Raw genomic sequence first — 10,314 nt, 5'->3', positions numbered from 1 at the left:
CTACTAGGGTCAGGATTTATAAATTAAAAGGTACAGTTTTCCTGAACAATCATTGCCAGAGAGGTCACATGAGAACCCGCAGAAACTTGGCGAATCCTCTTGCATAAAAATGAGACAGCTAAACACCAGAGAAGCATACTTCAGTATTTACATAAAAGAAATTTTCAATTTTTTTTAATGTTTATTTTTGAGAAAGAGACAGAGACAGAGCATGAGCAGGGGAGGGGCAGAGAGAGAAGGAAATACAGAATTTGAAGCAGGCTCCAGGCTCTGAGCCATCAGCACAGAGCCTGACTTGGGGCTTGAACTCATGAGCTGAGCCATGAGATCATGACCTGAGCTGAAGTCGGAGACAACCAACTGAGCCACCCAGGCGCCCCTCAAACGATGTTTCTAATTAGTAAGTTAGGCATCAATATTATGGGCCAGGGTGGGGTCAAACATATGACTTGCAAAAAAGGAAGTCGGAAGAGACAGGAAAAGAAGGTAGAGAAACAGAAGAACAACAGGGTCAATCCATAATTATGTAACCAAGGAATCACCTCAGAGCTCTGTTTATGTACAAACAGGCTTGACTAGTTGTTATTAAAGCTTTTAACTTGCAAATTATTCTATGATCAAACAGTTTACTCTTGTGGACTTTTGGTGATTCAAAATAAATATAGAGACATTTCATAATTGTCTGCAAACTTAACAGAACCGCCCTTTCTCTGTCAAGGCTGACCTCCAAGAATGCACATCATGGAAAGCCTGTACTGCTCCTAGGTATCCTACCCTGCCCCATTTCTTCTCTCCTTTCACCTCTCTCATCTCTAGTTATGCTGAGAAACCAGCTGAGCCTTAACTGAGAGTCTGTGGTGGGCTCACAGTGGTTTACACACATTTTCCCTTCCATTTATATCTTTATGTCTTATTAGCTTTTTTGCCAGTGTAACAACTAAAGAAGGTGCTGACAGTTCCAATTAAGCACATTTTACAGAAGGTGAGAAGGGGAAATAAAGGTAGAATGAAAAAAGCACTTTATTAGCTATGTTACTAATCCTTCTAGCTGAGCTTGTATAACATCTACATATATATGAACACACTGTGGTCTTGCAGAAGACTTTTATTTACTTTTCTTCTTGTCTATTAATTATAAAAAGAAGTAGTAACTCACCTCACCACTTAACACTAGAATTAACACATTGCCAATGACATCTATCACCCTCTGTGTTAATTATAAACATTGCCCTGAATCTTGTGTTTATCATTCACTTGCATAAGTTCTATGTATATATGATATATTTATCTCATATAAACACACATAAATAATTCACATATATGCTTCTAAAATTTACGTGTATACATATATTTGTGGTTTAGGGTTGGTTGTCTTTATTTATCAGAGTGCCATGCAGAACGAAATCATCTGGGGCTTATTCTTTTCACTTATAGTACTACTAAAATATTCATATTATTTCCTTTCATTGTGTGAATATGCCATGATTTATTTTTCATTCCTCTTTGATGGCCATTTGGGCTGTTTCCAATATTTTTGTTTACCTGCTTTAGTTATGAAGAGTACTGCTCTGAACATTCTGACTTGTGCCCCCTAGGCATATGCCTTAACGAGACATTGCAGATTTGTCAGATATAGGAGTATTCAGTTTGACAACATCATCACTAGTAATGTATAAGAGTTTCCACTGGGCCTCATTCTCTCTAACACGTGATTTTTCATGAACCAAGATTATGTTTAATCCTATTGTGTCCACATCACTTGGCATTACATCTCCCCTTGCCCCATGAGGAACCATGTATACGTGTTCAGTTGGCGAACACACAAGAAATGTTGGGTACTGGAGAGGGATCAATACCTGCCAACCTTAGAAAAGGCTGAAGAGGAATATCCACTCTGGGCAGCTTCCTCTCCCCAGATCCTGGAATCAATATGGGTCAAAGAAAAGGAGCCTAAGAAACTCATGAAAGTAGACCAGTGGCCCCCCACTGGCTTGGAACTGAGTCTGTTCTGAGCACAGTCACTGAGACTTGCTTTTACGTCCTTTCTTATAGTTGAGTTCCCAGGAAATGGATGAGGGCATTTCTTGCTTCTGTCTACTCCTAGATTATTTCCCACCTCAGGTTTTCACTGATCATTAGTCACCTAGATTGTGGCTTGTATGTGCTCATTGTCTGACCTGTTTTCCCAATAAGGAAGATCAACTTCCACATTACTAGATTTAGCTTTATTCCAACATTCCTGACCCTGTTGGTCTCCTTATCAATATCCTTCCCAGTCCTGCTTCCACCATAAAAAGAGCAGTTAGAACTATACACTGTGAAAGAAAGAGACATTTCTCAAGCCTTTCTCTTTTTCTTCAGGGAGACTTAGTCCATTTAGGCTTTATTCACTTCTGTAATTGTTTTCTAATCTTCCAGATTTATTTTCACTAATACAAACTTATCACTACTATTGCCCTTACTAGGTGTTCTTTAACACACAAATGAAAGGAATATAGATAGACAGGAAAGTTTTCATAAGTTGGAAGAGAGCAGAGAAGTAAGAAATTTAACATGTTTGTGTTTAAAAGAAGTAAATCAAAAGGAGCTATAGTGGGGGAAAACTGAGTCTAAGGCTGTGCTGGGAAGAAGTTAAAAGTTATGGAAAAGATGTTAAGACACATAGTGTTCTGTGCCAGGCACCGAGTCATACTGGTAGTTGAGGCATCTTGACCACTGTTGAGAAAGTGATGCCAGAAATAGAGATGAACTCACTTCAGATCGAAGAATTGAAAGGAAAGCAATCAGATTGAGGGATTAAAAGGAGAACAACTTGTAATGATCTCTTCAGACACATCAAATGCCAGCAAGGAATGTGTTCATAATTTCAATAGTGGCTACATGGGAAATAAATGGTTTATTTATTATGACTTTTGTTTAGAGCAGTTTTAGGTTCACAGCAAAATTAAGGGGAAGGTACAGAGATTTCCCAATATTTCCAGCTCCTACACATGCATCGCCTCCCTTGTTACCAGCATCCCCCACAAAATTGGGATATTTGCTACAATTGATGAGCCTACATTGACACATCATCATCACTCAAAGTCCTTAGTGTACACTGCAGTACATTCTGTGGGTTTGGACAAATGTATAATGACATGTATTTACCATTAGGGTATAATATACAGTGTTTTCAATGTCCTAAAAAATCCTTTGTGATCCATCTATTCATCGCCCACCCCAACACTGGCATATTTATTTTAACAAAATAATTGAACAGGGATTCTTGGCTGGCCTTCCAGAATATTAAATATGTGAACTGCTTTGCAAAAAAATTAAATTTGAAACCTTTCTACGCACATAATGATTAAATAGGAGCAAAGTTTTAAAAATAACTATCATCAGTCTACAGAAATTGAATGATATGAAGGAAGTTTGGTGGCCACAATATCAATGAATGGTGACAGGAACCCAAGCTTGAAACATTGGCTTATTTAAAACAAAAACAAACAAACAAAAAACAAACATAGGTGCTTAGATGTGAAGGTGATTTGGAGCAGAGGAGGAAACACTGGCATGGAAGAAATAGAAGGCAAGGACTCGTGTCAGCCTGTGCCTGCTCCTGTACTGACAGGCCCTGAACACCAAGCTGGGGCACGGCCCTCTCCTTAGCTCCTAAACCACCAGGGAGTTGCTGAGATCCTCTGAGGCCTCCCACCTCTGGGCTCCTGGAGGGAACCGTGGGGAGTACCCTCTCCCAGATGTGCCCCCATCTAGCTCTGTGATTCCTCTCTCCAAATACTCACTGCTACCTTCCCTTCCAGAGGGTCCTCTGGATCTCAGTTTTATGGTAAGTAAAATTTCCAGTGTGTTCACTTTACTTGTTGACTTTCCCCTGAAACTCCTGGCTTTAGTTTAAAACTTGCGGCCTTCTCCCACATCTTGAGTATGTCTGGATGGGGAGTTGGCATGGTATCCTTACTCTACACTGCAACTTCTGGACTTGTAGGCTTCCGTGTTATTTGCAAGCCTTCTGAGGCTTGTGTCATCTACTTATACTCCATTCTGTTGTTGTCAATCAACCTGAGTCACTTCCCCCCAGTACTGAGGATTCCAGCACTTTCACATAATCTTTTTTCTAGATCCCAGCCCCACCATTCACCCTGAGGGACTATCAACATTCACATGGTTGACCCATGCAGTTCCCTAGCCCCTTAATCCTTGAACTGCATGCTTCCAGTTTCTTCAATCTCCACCACACTTCAGCCTCCAAGTCCGATGACCCGTGTTGGACTTGGACTTTGTCATCCCACAGCACTGCTCCATCTAGGACAACAGAGTCAGACCTTGGACTCTGATTAAAAACCTCCTCACTCCCTCACACAGTTGCCTCTACTACATCTGCTCTTCACAGGGACCTCCTACTTCTCCCTGTTCGGGAGCCTTCTGCTGCTTTCCTTGCATTTCATCCAACTTGGTGGTTAGTGTCCATCAGTTCAAATATCTTCAAGTTCTTGCTTTCCATCCCATCCAAATGGTCAAAACCCACCCTTCCTTGGTCCCAATGGGTTTCTTCCTCTGCACAGTTCAGTGCTGCAAGAAAAAATAAAACCTAACCTCACATCTTGGTGCCACTATAAATTAAGTCTTCATCTTCAACTGTATCTCCAATGGTATCCAGACACACTTCTATTTTATTGATAAAGCACTCATATTCTGGAACCAGACTGGATCCATTTGAATCTCCACATCAACTCCAGCACTCACTAGCTGTGTAAACTTAGGTAAGCCACTTCACTTCTCTGTGCCTCAATTTCTGTACCCATGGGACAAGATAACAACAGTACCTCCTTCACATGGCTGAAGTGCAGATTAAAGGAGTAGAGCAGTATACATCATGACCACTTCATGGGCACTGTCCATCATCAGTATTGTTTCCTAAATCAGATTTGTTTCATTCTCTCTAGTAGTTACTTTTAATGTTTATCATGGGCTTCTTCTACTTAGAATCCTCCTCCTTCAGTTACATTTTTTTCTCCTGGAAGTCATACCCTATCCCACTCCACACCTTTAATTTGACTTGAGCCTCCTTCCTCTGTACTCTCATAGCTGAACTTCCTCCACTATATTGTTGATCACCTTGTGTGGTAATTGACTGTAATCCCCTTGAGAGGCCTGGTATATCTTGCTCTCTGTTGTATCCCTAGCACCTAGCACATGGGTAGCACATAGGAATATGTATATATATGTGTGTGTGTGTGTGTGTGTGTGTGTGTGTGTGTGTCAAATAATATTAGAAAAAAATGAAGACCTACATAGGACTGTGAACTCCCTGAGGCAGCTATTTTCTCTGGATCACTTTTTTTTTTTTTTTTTAATTTTTTAATATATGAAATTTACTGTCAAATTGGTTTCCATACAACACCCAGTGCTCATCCCAAAAGGTGCCCTCCTCAATACCCATCACCCACCCTGCCCTCCCTCCCACCCCCCATCAACCCTCAATTTGTTCTCAGTTTTTAACAGTCTCTTATGCTTTGGCTCTCTCCCACTCTAACCTCTTTTTTTTTTTTTTTTTTTTCCTTCCCCTCCCCCATGGGTTTCTGTTATGTTTCTCAGGATCCACATAAGAGTGAAACCATATGGTATCTGTCTTTCTCTGTATGGCTTATTTCACTTAGCATCACACTCTCCAGTTCCATCCATGTTGCTACAAAAGGCCATATTTCATTTTTTCTCATTGCCACGTAGTATTCCATTGTGTATATAAACCACAATTTCTTTATCCATTCATCAGTTGATGGACATTTAGGCTCTTTCCATAATTTGGCTATTGTTGAGAGTGCCGCTATAAACATTGGGGTACAGGTGCCCCTATGCATCAGTACTCCTGTATCCCTTGGATAAATTCCTAGCAGTGCTATTGCTGGGTCATAGGGTAGGTCTATTTTTAATTTTCTGAGGAACCTCCACACTGCTTTCCAGAGCGGCTGCACCAATTTGCATTCCCACCAACAGTGCAAGAGGGTTCCTGTTTCTCCACATCCTCTCCAGCATCTATAGTCTCCTGATTTCTTCATTTTGGCCACTCTGACTGGCGTGAGGTGATATCTGAGTGTGGTTTTGATTTGTATTTCCCTGATAAGGAGCGACGTTGAACATCTTTTCATGTGCCTGTTGGCCATCCGGATGTCTTCTTTAGAGAAGTGTCTATTCATGTTTTCTGCCCATTTCTTCACTGGGTTATTTGTTTTTCGGGTGTGGAGTTTGATGAGCTCTTTATAGATTTTGGATACTAGCCCTTTGTCCGATGTGTCATTTGCAAATATCTTTTCCCATTCCGTTGGTTGCCTTTTAGTTTTGTTGGTTGTTTCCTTTGCTGTGCAGAAGCTTTTTATCTTCATAAGGTCCCAGTAATTCACTTTTGCTTTTAATTCCCTTGCCTTTGGGGATGTGCCGAGTAAGAGATTGCTACGGCTGAGGTCAGAGAGGTCTTTTCCTGCTTTCTCCTCTAAGGTTTTGATGGTTTCCTGTCTCACATTCAGGTCCTTTATCCATTTTGAGTTTATTTTTGTGAATGGTGTGAGAAAGTGGTCTAGTTTCAACCTTCTGCATGTTGCTGTCCAGTTCTCCCAGCACCATTTGTTAAAGAGACTGTCTTTTTTCCATTGGATGTTCTTTCCTGCTTTGTCAAAGATGAGTTGGCCATACGTTTGTGGGTCTAGTTCTGGGGTTTCTATTCTATTCCATTGGTCTATGTGTCTGTTTTTATGCCAATACCATGCTGACTTGAAGATGACAGCTTTGTAGTAGAGGCTAAAGTCTGGGATTGTGATGCCTCCTGCTTTGGTCTTCTTCTTCAAAATTACTTTGGCTATTCGGGGCCTTTTGTGGTTCCATATGAATTTTAGGATTGCTTGTTCTAGTTTCGAGAAGAATGCTGGTGCAATTTTGATTGGGATTGCATTGAATGTGTAGATAGCTTTGGGTAGTATTGACATTTTGACAATATTTATTCTTCCAATCCATGAGCAGGGAATGTCTTTCCATTTCTTTATATCTTCTTCAATTACCTGCATAAGCTTTCTATAGTTTTCAGCATACAGATCTTTTACATCTTTGGTTAGATTTATTCCTAGGTATTTTATGCTTCTTGGTGCAATTGTGAATGGGATCAGTTTCTTCATTTGTCTTTCTGTTGCTTCATTGTTAGTGTATAAGAATGCAACTGATTTCTGCACATTGATTTTGTATCCTGCAACTTTGCTGAATTCATGTATCAGTTCTAGCAGACTTTTGGTGGAGTCTATCGGATTTTCCATGTATAATATCATGTCATCTGCAAAAAGCGAGAGCTTGACTTCATCTTTGCCAATTTTGATGCCTTTGATTTCCTTTTGTTGTCTGATTGCTGATGCTAGAACTTCCAGCACTATATTAAACAACAGCGGTGACAGTGGGCATCCCTGTCGTGTTCCTGATCTCAGGGAAAAAGCTCTCAGTTTTTCCCCGTTGAGGATGATGTTAGCTGTGGGCTTTTCATAAATGGCCTTTATGATCTTTAAGTATGTTCCTTCTATCCCGACTTTCTCAAGGGTTTTTATTAAGAAAGGGTGCTGGATTTTGTTAAAGGCCTTTTCTGCATCGATTGACAGGATCATATGGTTCTTCTCTTTTTTTTTGTTAATGTGATGTATCACGTTGATCGATTTGCGAATGTTGAACCAGCCCTGCATCCCAGGAATGAATCCCACTTGATCATGGTGAATAATTCTTTTTATATGCTGTTGAATTCGATTTGCTAGTATCTTATTAAGAATTTTTGCATCCATATTCATCAGGGATATTGGCCTGTAGTTCTCTTTTTTTACTGGGTCTCTGTCTGGTTTAGGAATCAAAGTAATACTGGCTTCATAGAATGAGTCTGGAAGTTTTCCTTCCCTTTCTATTTCTTGGAATAGCTTGAGAAGGATAGGTATTATCTCTGCTTTAAATGTCTGGTAGAACTCCCCTGGGAAGCCATCTGGTCCTGGACTCTTATTTGTTGGGAGATTTTTGATAACCGATTCAATTTCTTCGCTGGTTATGGGTCTGTTCAAGCTTTCTATTTCCTCCTGATTGAGTTTTGGAAGAGTGTGGGTGTTTAGAAATTTGTCCATTTCTTCCAGGTTGTCCAATTTGCTGGCATATAATTTTTCATAGTATTCCCTGATAATTGTTTGTATCTCTGAGGGATTGGTTGTAATCATTCCATTTTCATTCATGATTTTATCTATTTGGGTCATCTCCCTTTTCTTTTTGAGAAGCCTGGCTAGAGGTTTGTCAATTTTGTTTATTTTTTCAAAAAACCAACTCTTGGTTTCGTTGATCTGCTCTACAGTTTTTTTAGATTCTATATTGTTTATTTCTGCTCTGATCTTTATTATTTCTCTTCTTCTGCTGGGTTTAGGCTGCCTTTGCTGTTCTGCTTCTATTTCCTTTAGGTGTGCTGTTAGATTTTGTAGTTGGGATTTTTCTTGTTTCTTGAGATAGGCCTGGATTGCAATGTATTTTCCTCTCAGGACTGCCTTCGCTGCATCCCAAAGCGTTTGAATTGTTGTATTTTCATTTTCGTTTGTTTCCATATATATTTTAATTTCTTCTCTAATTGCCTGGTTGACCCACTCATTCGTTAGTAGGGTGTTCTTTAACCTCCATGCTTTTGGAGGTTTTCCAGACTTTTTCCTGTGGTTGATTTCAAGCTTCATAGCATTGTGGTCTGAAAGTATGCATGGTATAATTTCAATTCTTGTCAACTTATGAAGGGCTGTTTTGTGACCCAGTATATGATCTATCTTGGAGAATGTTCCATGTGCACTCGAGAAGAAAGTATATTCTGTTGCTTTGGGATGCAGAGTTCTAAATATATCTGTCAAGTCCATCTGATCCCATGTATCATTCAGGGCCCTTGTTTCTTTATTGACTGTGTGTCTAGATGATCTATCCATTTCTGTAAGTGGGGTGTTAAAGTCCCCTGCAATGACCACATTCTTATCAATAAGGTTGCTTATGTTTATGAGTAATTGTTTTATATATCTGGGGGCTCGGGTATTTGGCGCATAGACATTTATAATAGTTAGCTCTTCCTGGTGGATAGACCCTGTGATTATTATATAATGCCCTTCTTCATCTCTTGTTACAGCCTTTCATTTAAAGTCTAGTTTGTCTGATATAAGTATGGCTACTCCAGCTTTCTTTTGGCTTCCAGGAGCATGATAAATAGTTCTCCATCCCCTCACTCTCAATCTAAAGGTGTACTCAGATCTAAAATGAGTCTCTTGTAGACAGCAAATAGATGGGTCTTGTTTTTTTATCCATTCTGATACTCTATGTCTTTTAGTTGGCGCATTTAATCCATTTACATTCAGTGTTATTATAGAAAGATATGGGTTTAGAGTCATTGTGATGTCTGTATGTTTTATGCTTGTAGTGATGTCTCTGGTACTTTGTCTCACAGGATCCCCCTTAGGATCTCTTGTAGGGCTGGTTTCGTGGTGACAAATTCCTTCAGTTTTTGTTTGTTTGGGAAGACCTTTATCTCTCCTTCTTTTCTAAATGACAGACTTGCTGGATAAAGGATTCTCGGCTGCATATTTTTTCTGTTTAGCACACTGTAGATATCGTGCCAAGCCTTTCTGGCCTGCCAAGTTTCAAAGGAGAGATCAGTCACGAGTCTTATAGGTCTCCCTTTATATGTGAGGGCACGTTTATCCCTTGCTGCTTTCAGAATTTTCTCTTTATCCTTGTATTTTGCCAGTTTCACTATGATATGTTGTGCAGAAGATTGATTCAAGTTACGTCTGAAGGGAGTTCTCTGTGCCTCTCGGATTTCAATGCCTTTTTCCTTCCCCAGTTCAGGGAAGTTCTCAGCTATAATTTGTTCAAGTACCCCTTCAGCACCTTTCCCTCTCTCTTCCTCCTCTGGGATACCAATTATGCGTATATTATTTTTTTTTAGTGTATCACTTAGTTCTCTAATTTTCCCCTCATACTCCTGGATTTTTTTATCTCTCTTTCTTTCAGCTTCCTCTTTCTCCATAACTTTATCTTCTAGTTCACCTATTCTCTCCTCTGCCTCTTCAAGCCGAGCCATCGTGGATTCCATTTTGTTTTGCATTTCATTTAAAGCGTTTTTCAACTCCTCGTGACTGTTCCTTAGTCCCTCGATCTTTGTGGCAAGAGATTCTCTGCTGTCCTGTATACTGTTTTCAAGCCCAGCGATTAATTTTATGACTATTATTCTAAATTCACTTTCTGTTATATTATTTAAATCCTTTTTGATCAGTTCATTAGCTG

The sequence above is a fragment of the Panthera leo genome, chromosome F3, assembly GCF_018350215.1.
Source record: "Panthera leo isolate Ple1 chromosome F3, P.leo_Ple1_pat1.1, whole genome shotgun sequence".
NCBI classification, from domain to species: Eukaryota; Metazoa; Chordata; class Mammalia; order Carnivora; family Felidae; genus Panthera; species Panthera leo.
Note: the sequence above shows the minus strand (reverse complement) of the source record.